This window comes from Phalangium opilio, unplaced genomic scaffold, assembly GCF_054372755.1.
Source record: "Phalangium opilio isolate 3A_F unplaced genomic scaffold, DU_Popi_V2 ptg000118l_1, whole genome shotgun sequence".
NCBI classification, from domain to species: Eukaryota; Metazoa; Arthropoda; class Arachnida; order Opiliones; family Phalangiidae; genus Phalangium; species Phalangium opilio.
This window is the reverse complement of record NW_028324211.1, coordinates 1,154,052-1,168,560: the sequence shown is the minus strand read 5'-3', so window position 1 is coordinate 1,168,560 and position 14,509 is coordinate 1,154,052. Positions and strand designations below refer to the sequence as shown.

The 14,509-nt window shown below is 36.1% G+C and overlaps 1 protein-coding gene across 1 annotated transcript in view; it reads left to right on the top strand.

Moving 5' to 3' along the window:
• The window catches only part of LOC149623018 (uncharacterized), a 232,295-nt gene that overhangs the window by 169,513 nt on the left and 48,273 nt on the right, over positions 1-14,509 (top strand). The window lies entirely within an intron of this gene.

Below are 14,509 nucleotides of genomic sequence, written 5' to 3'. Positions count from 1 at the left end.
GTTAACTTGAGAGAAATAAACTGATCGAAAATTATATTCAAGTTTGCGTAAGTATTAAATTTTCCTATTTCTTCTTGTTATTTCTCTGGTTTCAACCTTAACAGTATTAAAGTCAGAAAGCATTAGAAACCAAAATTCATTACTTAAGCCTTGGCCCTATTATTTCCATTCCAATTTTGAAAGCAATCTCTAAAAACAGATAATTAGTTTTTAAGTAATCTTGGAAAGCGATGTGCAACTGAGAAAAAATCAAGATAAACTTCGTAAGATCTCTATTTAAGTAATTTGAAATTTGGGCTTCTAAAGAGATATAATTAGTATTTAAGCCTTGGAACGCGAACTTAACTTCAGCGGACGTGCTAATAATAAAAAGTGAAGATAGACCTAGTAAGATCTCTATTTTGTTTTAATTATTTAAAAATTACGCTTTGAAAGAGATAGTTAGTACTAAAACAGTCTTGGAAAGCGAACTAAACTTCAGCCGATGTACTTTTAAGAAAAACAATCAAGATATGCTTAATAAGATTTCTATTTTGTTTCAATTAATTAAAAATTAGGCTAATGAAGAGATATAATTAGTATTTAAGCAATCTTGGAAAGGGAACCGAACTTCAGCCGATGTGCAATTAATAATAAAATCAAGATAAACTTCATAATATCGATATTTTGCGTTAAATAATTAAAATTTGGGCTTCTAAAGAGATATAATTAGTATTTTGCGAACTAAACTTCGGTCAATGTGCTTTTAAGAAGTCAAAATAGACTTAGTAAGATCTTTGTTTTATTTTAATTAATTAAAAATTAGGTTTCTAAAGAAATAATTAGTATTTAAGCAATCTTGGTAAGCGAACTTCATCCGATGTGCTATTAAGAAAAACTCAAGATAGACTTAATAAGATCTGTCTTTTAAGAAAAAGTCAAGATAAAATCAAGAAAAACTTTATAATATCGCTATTTTGCATTAAATATTTGAAAATTGGGCTTCTTAAAAGATATAAGAAGTATTTGAGCAGTCTTAGAAAGAGAACTATAAGAAGTATTTTAGCAGTCTTAGAAAGGGAACTAAACTTCAGCCGATGTATTGAGAGAAAATGTTTTGCATCTTGTGTTTATACATTTGCATAACTTGTCTAATATAAGATACAAGATAGTTTCTTGTCTTATATTTACAGGAAATCTTTTCGTCATCGATCGTGAAGGTTTCAAAGTCTGTCAGTTTTGTAGTTTTTATACCAGGCGTGAAGAAACTCTTTTACATCATACTGCCCGCAATCATAAACATTCTGTGAAGATCTCTTTTCGATGTAACACATGTGGCGCAGTATTCAATAGTAAAAACTCATTCCGGAGTCATAGATTTAGAAAACATGCTGTAGTTATTGCATATGTGATCCATGATATTTTTCAACCATCAGCAGCCGTATCTGATGAGGATAATAATGACTAGCCCTCACAGCCAAAATATATGGAAGCTGCTTATATTTTGAAATTAAAAGAAAAGCATGGTTTATCGGATGAACTTATTCAAGACATCATGACTACTACCGCAGACGTAATAGAAACATACAGTCTCGCAAAACAAACTAATAATAACAGAAAGCGGCCATTTGTGGGTCTAGACACCCCTTTTAAAAGGGAAACAATTCTCTGAAACTGAAATGAGCTATATCGCTCCAGTTGCCGTTCCGTTTTTGAACAACTGTATACAGTCTTTGAGTCAACCCGGCCTGAACAATGAGAAAGTTAAATCCGCTGTGGGTTATTATATTCCTTTGCTTACATCAGTCAAAAGACTTCTAAGAATGCCAGAGCTTCAAGAAATTTAAGGTAGTGAGAATCGCGAATGTCACAATAAAATCATAACGGATGTCATTAATAGCGTTGAATTAAAAGCCAAATATTCCACTGAAGCAAAGAAAAATGAGTACACCTATTTTCTCTATACCTGGATGACTTAAAAATTGCAAATCCAATTGGTGCCCATGCTAAAAAGCACAAAGTAACTGTCTTCTACTGGCAACTTCTAAATATTCCTCCTCATTTATGCTCGAAACTGACTTTAATATATCTTCTTGCTGTTGCAAAACAAAAGGATGTGAAAAAATATGGTTCTGATAAATGCTAGATAACTTAAAGATGGATATTTGGAAACTGGAATCTGGTATCGTATATCGTATAAATGGCGTTGACAAAGTAATACAAGTTAGGAAAACCAAAATATTACCTCTCCGAGTCAAGAGGTCTACTACTACAAATTTATTTACCTAGACATAAAATTATTTCTCTATTTGAAGTTAAAATTTATGAATTATTGAAGCTGTATTCCAAGCATTGCGAATATACAGTAAAGCAGACGACATTTTACATCCAATAAATTTAAATCTTGGACACACGGAAATCAGTCAATGGGGAAAAGAACAGGAAATGAAGTATATAATTTTTCGAGAGATATAACCTTTATGTGTTTGTAAAGGCGGAATTGTCTACGCTTTAGCAGTTTACCCTATATTCTCATAGCTACATTCACAGCTGGTTTGCAGTATAAATACTTCTGTCTCGTTTCACCTCAACGATATTCTTAGTTTGCCAACATGAGTGTTAACGTTAAAAATCACCAATACTTACTTGTGGTAAGACGCATTGAAAGTCAATGCTCACCATCACAACAATGAAAACTTCGAAGCTATATCCCGATAACGATTAGACGTTTTACTGACCTAATTGCAACCATGATGCTTTCTTCTATTATAAAATCTAAACCTGATTATTTAAGCGTGAATTTAACTTTCGGCTCACTCTGAACCGTTAATGTCCCTTCATTTCAGACACGAAAATCAAAACCCAAAGTTTACTTCACCTCTGGTCTCAATTATTTACTCTTTCGATCACTAAGCCTATTGCGGATACTACTTGATTTACCCGACACAGTGCAGGCCTTAGCTTTCTTTAAGAAATCACTAAACCAAGGATTATTCTATATACAGATATAGTATAGCTTAAGTAATATATAAACAGCCATTTCAAGTAATAATATTAAAAAATGTCCTTGGAATATGAAAATGAAACAGAGCTTTAAAGCTACAAAAGTACTAAATGCATCGTAATTACGAAAAAGATTTCCACATATTCACTTTATATAATGGAAAAAGTGAATATTAAGGTTCTGTAGGATTTCTTTACAAATCAAAACGAAAATAACTGCTAACGCAGCGCACTAGTGTAACATCGGACGGACGGACACACAGACAAAAACATAAGACTGCTTTTGAACTCTTTCCGTACTAATTTTGATTTGAGAAACAAGATTATCTTAAATAATAAAATAAATATAATTCATATAAAATATTTTCTTCGTTAGTTATTCGCCGTATTGAACGTTACATCGTTTAAAAAAAAACAATTAAACATTCTTGAGAGACTTTACTAATATTGACGTTTGAATTGAAGGATACGACTGTTTTTTCGCCTTACTCAAATAGGTAGTATATAAGGGTTTCGAATCGCAGCTTTGGATAAGAACAGCGCAATTGCGTGAACCTTTTGTGGAAGCCCCACCTTAGGGAGGCCAGACGTTTCTCGTAACCCTGGCCGATCGCCGCGTATGTCTTAACCTCAAGGATGATGATGGAGTAGAAGCCAGACAAGGGCCCCTGAGATATCATTCATGTATGACATTTGAAAGCAAGCATTCTTATTTTAAAGGGAAAAAATGGAGATGTTTCAAGGCTTTGGCAAAAACTATGGTGCTGAGGCATCAGCGCTGGCTATGTTTGCAGCATAGTAATGGCACTGGGGGGGGAACCAGCATTTTCTTGGCAATGTTGATCAGGTCAAAGAAGGATACGACATCGAAATAGAAGCTGATATCAAGGAATTACTACTTTACTACGACGAAAATGCAGATCTGGCAAATACAATGCATGTGAGCCTAGCAATAACTATCTATGGTCATGTATATAAAAAAACACTGTGCTACTTAAAGACTACTACATAGAATTTGGGCCCACTTTCATAATTGTTATTAATGCAGTTTGCATAAACCTCATTTCATACGTTATTTGCGTAAGTGCCGAGGTAGACCGGTTTGAAAGACATCTAAATTGTTATGTTTTGAAGTAAGTTATTTGCGACCAAAAACATATGATTCCAATTAAGAATTTGAAGTACAAATGGCCCCAAATTTACCATAAACTTAACGGAAAGTTGTATGTTATGATCTATAACACCCCATCCATAGAAGTTGCATAGTTGCAGACTTAATAATTTTATGGTTCTAAGAAAACACCTTGATAATAAGCATTAGGAAAGATTAAATTAGCAAATCATACCTATGCAATAAGTCCTAAATACCTTATTTAATCTAAAAGTTTAATAATAAGTTGATTCATAACAAAAAAAACTGAGTTTGGTCCTATAGCGCTAGCCTTTTTGTTAACGAGTGTTAACATTAGATCTCTTTCTATAACTCTAGGTTATAGATAGAGAGGTTTCAAACTTAATTTTTGATATTTCAGGTATATCTTGAATTTTTATACGATATTTACTATACCATTATCTCTGGTAATAAAATGGCGGTATTTAAAATAGTTAATCGCAATGGAACATTACGAAAAGCAGTTATAGCGACAAGTTACGAAGACTTCATTAGATCTGGTTAGTTTTAAATAGCTTTTGATATTTTTAATTTCACTAAAATGTTTTGTTCTTCTATTTAAGCATGTGCTAAACTTTGCATTTTGCAAAGTGATGATGATGTGAAGGCACTCTTAGAGAGTGATGGAACAGAAATCGACGATTGGGAAATACTTCGAGCTTTCGTAGGAGAAAGCATAATGATTCTCAATTCCAATGAAATTAGAAAAAGCAAAAGCAGTGTTTCTGCTTCACTAGAATCAATTAATTCTGGATGTGAAGGTACTATAAAAATGCTCAACTCTTGATATTATTTTAAAAGAAAACTTTGACCCAAGACATTTTTGAACTCATCCCGTTATTGTTGTTTAGGAAGTACTTCTGAAAGATTTAAGTGTAGAAAACGATACAATGCCAGAAATTTGTAATGTCATAACCACCACCTCGCAGTCACTTGCTCTCTCGTCATCGGCGGAAACATCAACAACGTCAAATTTGATTTTGCCATTGCAGCGATGCCAAAGTCTACCGGTAAGTACACACCTTTCATTTGAGGAGAATTCAAGGTTTATTTGCTGCTAAAAGCTCTTATTTTACATTTTTTTAGAGTATGGAAGATATTCTGCCAACACTTCCTGTTTTTTCTGACTATGTGGAGAATAAGCTGAAAGAAGGGCGAGCACTGCCAATATTTGCCATGATAATGAAAGAATTAGCTTATGGCCTTCTATCAAAATATCAAACGCGAACCCAACGAGAATACCAGATAGTCGGGCAGTTGATGTTTCAAAAGTATCCAAGCATTAGACTAGGTAAACAGGATCCGATACCATGGGTGAGTCATAATTTCAGAGTTAAAGGGCCCAATATTATAATTTCAGTTCATCATTCTATATACGTTTCAGAAGCATTTAACAGACCGGCTTTCAACCAAAAAATGGCCAATGAAAGCATGGCGCCCTGCAGTGTCGTTATTGAAGAAACGGATGTCCCTTATGAGGAGAATTTGCGCGTTCTGAAAAATGAATTTAACGAGGTTGACATAGATGTCCCAAAAATATTAAAAATAAACAGGGAAACGTTTCAAAGAAGGAGAAATTGGATTAATAAGTCGACAATTACGTTTGATCAAATTCTTGATGAGTTTCCTTATTTCGTTGATATAAGATTTGTAAGTATAATAATGTAATTTATGTTGTAGCATAAGAAGTAAGTTTTGTTCTTTGTTCTACGCAGCTTGAAGCACTTAACTTGATGTTGCACCCATATTCAAAAGAAGTGTTTTTATAAAATTTCGATAAGCTTTCGTCAATTTTGGCGAATGAGCTAGCTACAGTATGCATATTTTATTCAAACTCATAAAGTAATGGGAAAACGTTCTAAATAATTACTTATTCAACAATGTTTATGATAGGATGCAGATGGAGAAGAATTTTTTAATACACTCGCTGTGATTAAAGGTCTTGAAAAGTTAATAAATACAGGGTGAAAAGTCTAAAGCCAGGAAATTTGCTCCATTCTCTATAATTAACGTGACGAAAGTAAGTTTCGCTATCATGAAAGAAATAGGAAGGTTATGACCTATTATTAAAATTTGGAACAGGGACCAACATTATCACTTGAAGAAGCACCTCAGCTTGTTGTTTGTGAGAAAAATGACGAAAAAGTAGTGTTTATAAAATACAAGAACGTAGAAATTGACTGCCAGTACCCGCTTAAATATGGCGTATTTTATTTGATGGCGTTCTACTACGTGTTTGACTTAAGTTATCCTGTCCTTTTGGGACAAGTGTTCGGCTTTGGGCAAGAATATATCCTACGAGATAATTCGCCAAAGTCATACTTCGTTAAAACCTTGAAATATTTGAAATTCATTCAAGACTTCTGTATTGATGAGAAACTTTTGAGTTCCACAACTAGCTCAACATTTTAAGAGATTGAATAAAGTATTGTGTTGAATCAAAATAAGAAAATTGTTTTTCATTTGGTCTGTAACTTGTTGTCAACCTATAGGCCTGAGACACTAAGCGTGTTTCCAACCTATACTACTGGATCATTAATCGTGTTTTAAACCAAAACGCCTGAGACATTAATCGTGTTAAATGCCTAAATATTTTATTTAAAAAGCTAAACGGTTAAGATTAAACACGTGTGGGAGGTAAACATTTCTGAAAAAATACGCGTTTTGATACTAAACACTGGGTAAATAAACTGGTTTTAAAAGTAAACGTTTTGCAAGAACACGCGTGTCAAAAACAAACATTTGGCAAATAAACGCGTTTCAAACCTAAACACTTCGCCAGAAAACGCGTTTCAAACCCAAACACTTCGCAAGATAAAGCGTTTCAAACCCAAACATTTCGCAAGTAAACGTGCTTTGAAACTAAACACAAACCATAAGAACACGTATATTTTTACCTCTCCGAGTGACGATGACGTCACGGAGAGGTTTTACACTGGACGTGTCTGTGTGTGTGTCTGTCTGTCTGTGTGTGTGTGTGTGTTTGTCTGTTGTTATTGACTTACACCCCAGGGGACCGTGTTCGCAGTTTCCGAATTGAAGCAAATGTGTTCGCTATTTCCGGACCGTATTCACAGTTCCCGGAAATTTCAAAACTTGAATCTATCCACAAATCAACTGGCCACTATTACTTCATCTGACTAGTCAATTGTCAATTCTACATGAATACCAATCTGTACTTATTGGCTTCAAACACCACCATTTTGTGGTCTTTGTCCATTCCACATAGACACCAGTCTGTACTTACTGGCTTCTATCACCACCATCTTCTGGTCTTTGTTTTTGTCTATCCCACATGGACACCAGTCTGTACACCTGGCTTCTAACACCACCATCTTCTGGTCTTTGTTTTTGTCCATCCCACATGGACACCAGTCTTTACACCTGGCTTCTAACACCACCATCTTCTGGTCTTTGTTTTTGTCCATCCCACATGGACACCAGTCTGTACACCTGGCTTCTACTCCTTAAGGTTAAGACATACGCGGCGATCGGCCAGGGTTACGAGAAACGTCCGGCCTCCCAATGGTGGGGCTTCCACCAAAGGTTCACGCAATTGCGCTGTTCTTAACCATAGCTGCGATTCGACACCCTTATATACTACCTATTTGATGAAGGCGAAGCAACCGGCGTATGCTTCATTTCAAACGCCAATATTAGTCAAGTCTCTCAAGAATGTTTAATTGTTCTTTTTCAAAACGATGTAACGCTCAATAAGGCGAACAACTATCGAAGAAAATATTTAATATTAATTATATTTATTTTAATATTTAAGATAATCATGTGTCTCAACTCAAAATTAATACGGAAAGGGTAAAACAGCAGTCTATGTGTTTGTCTATATGTGTCCGTCCGTTGTAACACTAGTGCGCTGCGTTAGAAGTTCGTTTTGTTTTGATGTGTAAAGAAATCCTTCAGAACCTTAATATTCCCGTTTTCCATAATATAAAATGAATATGTGGAAATATTTTTCGTAATTATGATGCATTTAGTACTTTTGTAGCTTTAAAGCTCCGTTTCATTTTGATATTCCAAAGATTTTGTTTAATATTATTATTTAAAATGGATGTTTATATATTACTTAAGCTATACTACATCTGTTTATAGCATAATCCTTTCTAAAGTCACAGTGAATACAAGCACAACGCTGCTATGTTGGTCAAATGAACTTTTATTTGTCAATAGGCCTAGTGAACCAAAAAGTAAACGTTTGGGTTTGGTTTTCGTTTTTGTATGCAGAGACATTAACGGTTCAGAGTGAGCCGAAAGTTAAATACACTTTTAAATAATTAGGCTTAGATTTTATAATCATGGTGGAAATCTGGGCCGCGTTCAGTAGAGCCCAGCGCTGCTAGCAGTGTCCTACATAACGGGATTTTGCTTTTGAATTTTGACGTCACGGTGCTTAGCGCTGAGCTAGCGTGGTCTTCAAAGAAAACAGTCGGCTTTTTGGATAACGTGACGTAAAACGCGTAGTTCTCAGCTTGGCGAAAAAACCATGGAGGAATTAATACAAATAGCTTTATGGGACTATAGCTATTTAATTGGCGTGAAACCAGTTGATCACGCGAGAATTTTAAGAGATATGTTATTTTCTAATTTTAATTATAAAAGTTGTTATCTATCTCTATAAATATGTTATCCTACAATTTTTGTTAAGCCTTGGTACCTTGCACGCTTTTTTTTTTTTTTTTTTTAGAGTTTTTTCCAACTCTAAAATCGAATTCCGAATCGAAACCACAGATAATAATATCAATTTTATAGTGAAAAACGTGATCTATCTAACGATTAAAGGTTTGTTATCGTGGGATTATTTTAACTCTTCCTAGAGCTTATTCCCCGATGGTATTGTATTAAGCAACACCTAAAATTGGCATCAACTTAAGTTGATTAGTCCGAGTATATATAGGTGTGTATATAGGTTCGTATCTTTCATCCACGTATTCCTACAATGTTCATACCATTTTTATCGTAATCCTCAATATTCAATCTACAAATAGAGCCCTTTTAAAAGGAATTTAAGCCGCCCAAAAATTAGCTACAAAATGTTAAAGAAAAAATAGAATCGTTCACATTTACCAGTACCGACCCTAGTTTAAAAAATATTATTCTGTAATTTAATTAAGATAAAGTTCTGTAGGTTAAGTTTAAAATGAACCTAATGAGTAAGTTACTGTAGTTTATTACTAGATTGATTTTATTCATAATAGGAATGCTATTTTACAAACAATGAAAAAAAAAACCCGAAATGCTAAATTAGCTGGGGTCATCTTTTAATGCATATAGTAATACTAATTCTTGTCACTAGAAGGCGGTAAAAACTATATGACTGGGTCATCTTGTTTCATTCAAAATTAAAAGTACACTTATTTTTTCGCGCGACTCCAGCGGGAAGCAAAATTCCAGTGTGAATGGTTGTCGCGTGAAAGGCTTGAACTACATAAGCGCTAACGCGTTTTAAAGCATAGCGCGGCTCCAGTCGATCCCCTACAAGGTGACTTTTCTTACGAACTCCAGTTTTGGCTTGGCAAAGCTAGAGGCATTTGTGTGCGGGATTTATACGTGCATATATAAATCTCGCCCACTAGCCTTTGCCAAGCCAAACCCGGAGTTCAAGAGGAAAGTCACCTTGTAGCGAAGGCGAAATTTCGAGCGGCCCCGGCCGGCATCCGCCTTAAATTGGTTTCGCGAAGCAACTTCAAGAAACCACGTTTGTAATTAGCTTCTCGAGTGTCAGATTTGTTCACAATTAACTTAGGAACGTTTTGAGTACCTTCGAATCGGTTTCCCATGTCTGTGTGAACGTGGCTTTAGAAGAATCAATCAATAAGGCCTAGCATTGTGAGCTTTACAGTATCCACTATTTTTACCCACCGGTGACGAGGAGAGAAAGATTTTCAAGGTCAGTTCTATTTTTCCGTGAAGAGATAAGAAATTACTCAAATTTTGTAATGGTGAATGTCTCTGAATCCACTCCATCAAGTGTTTTTGACAATACAATTGAGTACACAATACCTAATTTTAATAATCCTAATTTTTGACTAGGTTGCACTTCAATGCAAGAAGCCTCCACAAACCAAACCGCTGAAATAGTACATTATTTAATTAATGCCGGTGCAGATGTTAATTTTTGTGGATCGAGCGAAGATAGAACGCTGTTACACCTGGTCTCCGAGAAAGGCCACCTTAAAGTCGCAACTATTTTAATTGAAAGTGGAGCTCTCGCTAATGCAATAGATCATAAGAACTTTACACCATTGCAATTCGCGTGCAAAAGAAACCATTTGGAGATTGTTAGACTGTTATAATGGTGTCAATTATCAGACTTTCACCGGCAATGATCCTCCATCACGTCATATTGAAACGCCATTGCATCTTGCGGCTAAAGAAGGCTACATTCAAATCGTGAAATTGTTACTAGAACGCGGTGCTAATTACGAATTAAAAAATAAGAATGACTGTACGCCAATTCACCTCGCCGCTGATGGAGGCCACATTGAAGTCGTGAAATTATTACTAGAACGCGGCGCTAATTACGAGTTAAAAAATAAGTATGACTGTACGCCAATTCACCTCGCCGCTTTTAATGGGCACATTGCAGTCGTGAAATTATTACTAGAACGCGGCGCTAATTACGAGTTAAAAAATAAGTATGACTGTACGCCAATTCACCTCGCCGCTTTTAATGGGCACATTGCAGTCGTGAAATTGTTGTTAGAACACGACGCTAATTACGAGTTAAAAAATAAGGATGACTGTACGCCAATTCACCTCGCCGCTTTTAATGGGCACATTGCAGTCGTGAAATTGTTGCTAGAACACGACGCTAATTACGAATTAAAAGCTGAGAATGACTTCACACCATTGCACATTGCCGCTCAAGAAGGCCACACTAAAGTCGTGAAATTGTTGCTAGAACGCGCCGCTAATTACGAGTTAAAAAATAAGTATGACTGTACGCCAATGCACCTTTCCGCTTTTAAAGGCCACACTGAAGTTGTGAAATTGTTACTAGAACGCAGCGCTAATTACGAGTTAAAGAATAAGTATGACTATACGCCAATTCTCCTCGCCGCTGCTAACGGCCACAACGAAGTCGTGAAATTGTTACTAGAACGCGGCGCTAATTACGAGTTAATGGGTGAGAATGACAGAACGCCATTGCACATCGCCGCTGTTAACGGCCACAACGAAGTCGTAAAATCGTTACTGGAACAAGGCGCTAATCAAGATTTTAAAGATAAGAATAACTTAGCGGCATTGCACATCGCGGCTTTTATAGGCCAAACTGAACAGGTGAAATTGTTACTAGAACGCGGCGCTAATCACGAGTTAAAGGATGAAAATGACAATACACCAATTCACCTCGCCGCTTTTAATGGACACAATGCAGTCGTGAAATTGTTGCTAGAACGCGGCGCTAATTACGAATTAAAAGCTAAGAATGACTTCACGCCATTGCACATTGCCGCTAAAGAAGGCCACACTGAAGTCGTGAAATTGTTACTAGAACACGGCGCTAATTACGAGTCAAAGAATGAGAATGACAATACGCCAATTCACCTCGCCGCTTTTAAAGGACAAATTGAAGTCGTGAAATTGTTACTAGAACACGACGCTAATTACGAGTCAAAGAATGAGAATGACGATACACCAATTCACCTCGCCACTTTAAATGGACAAATTGAAGTCGTGAAATTGTTACTAGAACATGGCGCTAATTACGAGTCAAAGAATGAGAATGACAATACGCCAATTCACCTCGCCGCTGCTAGCGGCCACAACGAAGTCGTGAAATTGTTACTAGAACGTGGCGCTGATGACGAATTAAAAGCTGAGAATGACAGAACGCCATTGCACTTCGCCGCCTGGAAGGGCCACATTGAAGTCGTGAAATTGTTACTAGAAAACGGGGCTAATTACGAGTAAAAGGATAAAGATGATCAAACGCCAATGCACTTTGCAGCTTTCAATGGACACATTGAAGTCGTGAAATTGTTGCTAGAACGCGGCGCTAATTACGAGTTAAAGAATAAGTATGACAATACGCCAATTCACCTCGCCGCTGCTAACGGCCACAACGAAGTCGTGAAATTTTTACTAGAACCCGGCGCTGATCACGAATTAAAAGCTGAGCATTACAGAACGCCATTGCACTTCGCCGCCTGGAAGGGCCACAGCGAAGTCGTGAAATTGTTACTAGAACACGGCGCTAATTACGAGTTAAAGGATATCAATGGTGAAACGCCGATAATTCTTGCAACTAAAAAGGCACGTTGATATCGCGAAAGTTTTAGGAAAACACGGGAGTACCTCATATGAGCAGTTCCCTGTAGAGCAGTTCTCGAAATAGCAACCGCGATTCCAAAAAAACAGCGGAGTTTTTCAAAACTGCTGTTTTAGAACTAGCGGCTGCTGTTTTAGAAATAGCTCCCGCTATTTTGAGAATAGCAGTGTTTGTCCTTAGTTTCGAGCATTTCTTAACAATACACTTATATTCGTTGGTTTCAAATACTACCTTTTCCGTGATCATTTAATCAGGAATGTGACCTAATAAAACATCATGTTTTTTGGTAGATAATTGTAAACAGTAATTTTTTGGAAAAGGCATATTATAATTCGAGAAAGGTTATTTTATTTCGGAAGTAGATAATTGTAAACAGTAATTTTTGGAAAAGGCGTAACATTGTTACACAATTTCCAAAATATTACTAACCTAGCCTGACCTAATACTATTTAGTTGAAATAATCAACTTTAACCTAACCAAATTATCCATATCTGACCTAGTTCTTTTTTAGTTCATATAACCCAGCTGGCCCAGCTTACACCATAATAAACAACTATGGTTTTTCGCATATCTATTTTCCCGCTCTTTAGAGAACTGCTGTAACGGTAATTGCTGTAATGGGTAAACTGCCATTTCGGGAACCGCTATTTAGAGAACTGTTGTTATGAGGACCGCTATTTTGAAATCCGCTCATATGGGAACTGCTCATATGAAGGCTTCCCGGAAAACACAGCGCTATCGGAGTTAGATAATAATGTGAACTCCATTGACGTTCCCCAATCTGGCCTCATAGCCTGTTCAAGATTAAGCATAGTGAAACGCCCTCGGACTAAACTATTTTTTTTAAAGAGATGTGCAGTGGTGCCTTGATGCTGTTGATGGTTTAGAAAGTGGAAAGATTAACTAAAATAGTAGGAGAGTTGAAAGTTTAAACCATTTGAAATAACGGAAACAGGTTTTACGAACATTGCAAAACCCCTTTCCTTGCCCCATTTGAACTGATTTTCTAACGGGATTGGCTGTATTTTGAAAGCCTGTGAGAGGTAAGGGTGGGCATAGCCCACTCGATCACGCGCGTAACAGGTTCGGTTTTGCAGAGGCCACTCGATCACGCGCGTAACAGGTTCGGTTTTGCAGAGGCCACTCGATCACGCGCGTAACAGGTTCGGTTTTGCAGAGGCCACTAAACCAATGGCGGAGCAGTTACACGTTTTTTAGACTAATTAAATGTTAATTTTTTCTAATAAGAGATCATTTATTTTCTTTTTAATTATTTTTCCTTTTCATATTTAGAAACTTTTCCTTTAAGCTTTGTATGATTTACCAACGGTCAATAAATTTCCCAAATTTTATATTTGTGAACCCTAACGTTCATTTAACGGGTCTACATGTCACAGGGAGAGTGATAATTTAAAATTTAGTGATTTTTGGTAAATCATCTTTTCACATGCCGTATCAGAAGAAAATGAGCAGAAGTTTACAGTCGGAGAGAAAACGGGGATACGCGTTTTTGTTATAATTCGGTTAGCGTATCTCTCTCTCTCTTTCAAGGACAGAAATTTGCGAGGCACGACGGGTTGCGCGTGTTGCCATCTATGAAAATACAAGATTAAAGGAAAACATTTTTCGATCGTCTCCAATTCGCGGCAAAGACTAAATGAAAGCTTTTAGCTTAGCTATCACGTCTATGGGTTTTACAGATTTCAAGGTATTGGGCAATTTTTTTATTTTGTCGTCCGCTATTCTGCTTCGACGTTGTGTGATGATAGTCATTTCCGATTTTTAAGGTATGTTTAACATTTTATAATGATTTAGTTGTAAAAATTATTATTTTTGAAGTTTGTAGTGTTTAATTAATATTTATTTTATTTCTTTATCTGTTGGTAGATTATCCTGAATTTAGTCCAACAATGAATGAAACGATTAAGCCTAGGCTTAAGGTGTTCCTAATGACAAATGTCAGTAATTTTATAAAATCATCAGAGGATAGACTTAATTTACATGCAACAATGCTTAAGTCAGAGAGTGTTAATACGTTTATTTGTAAATTAACGGCGCTTTTTGATAA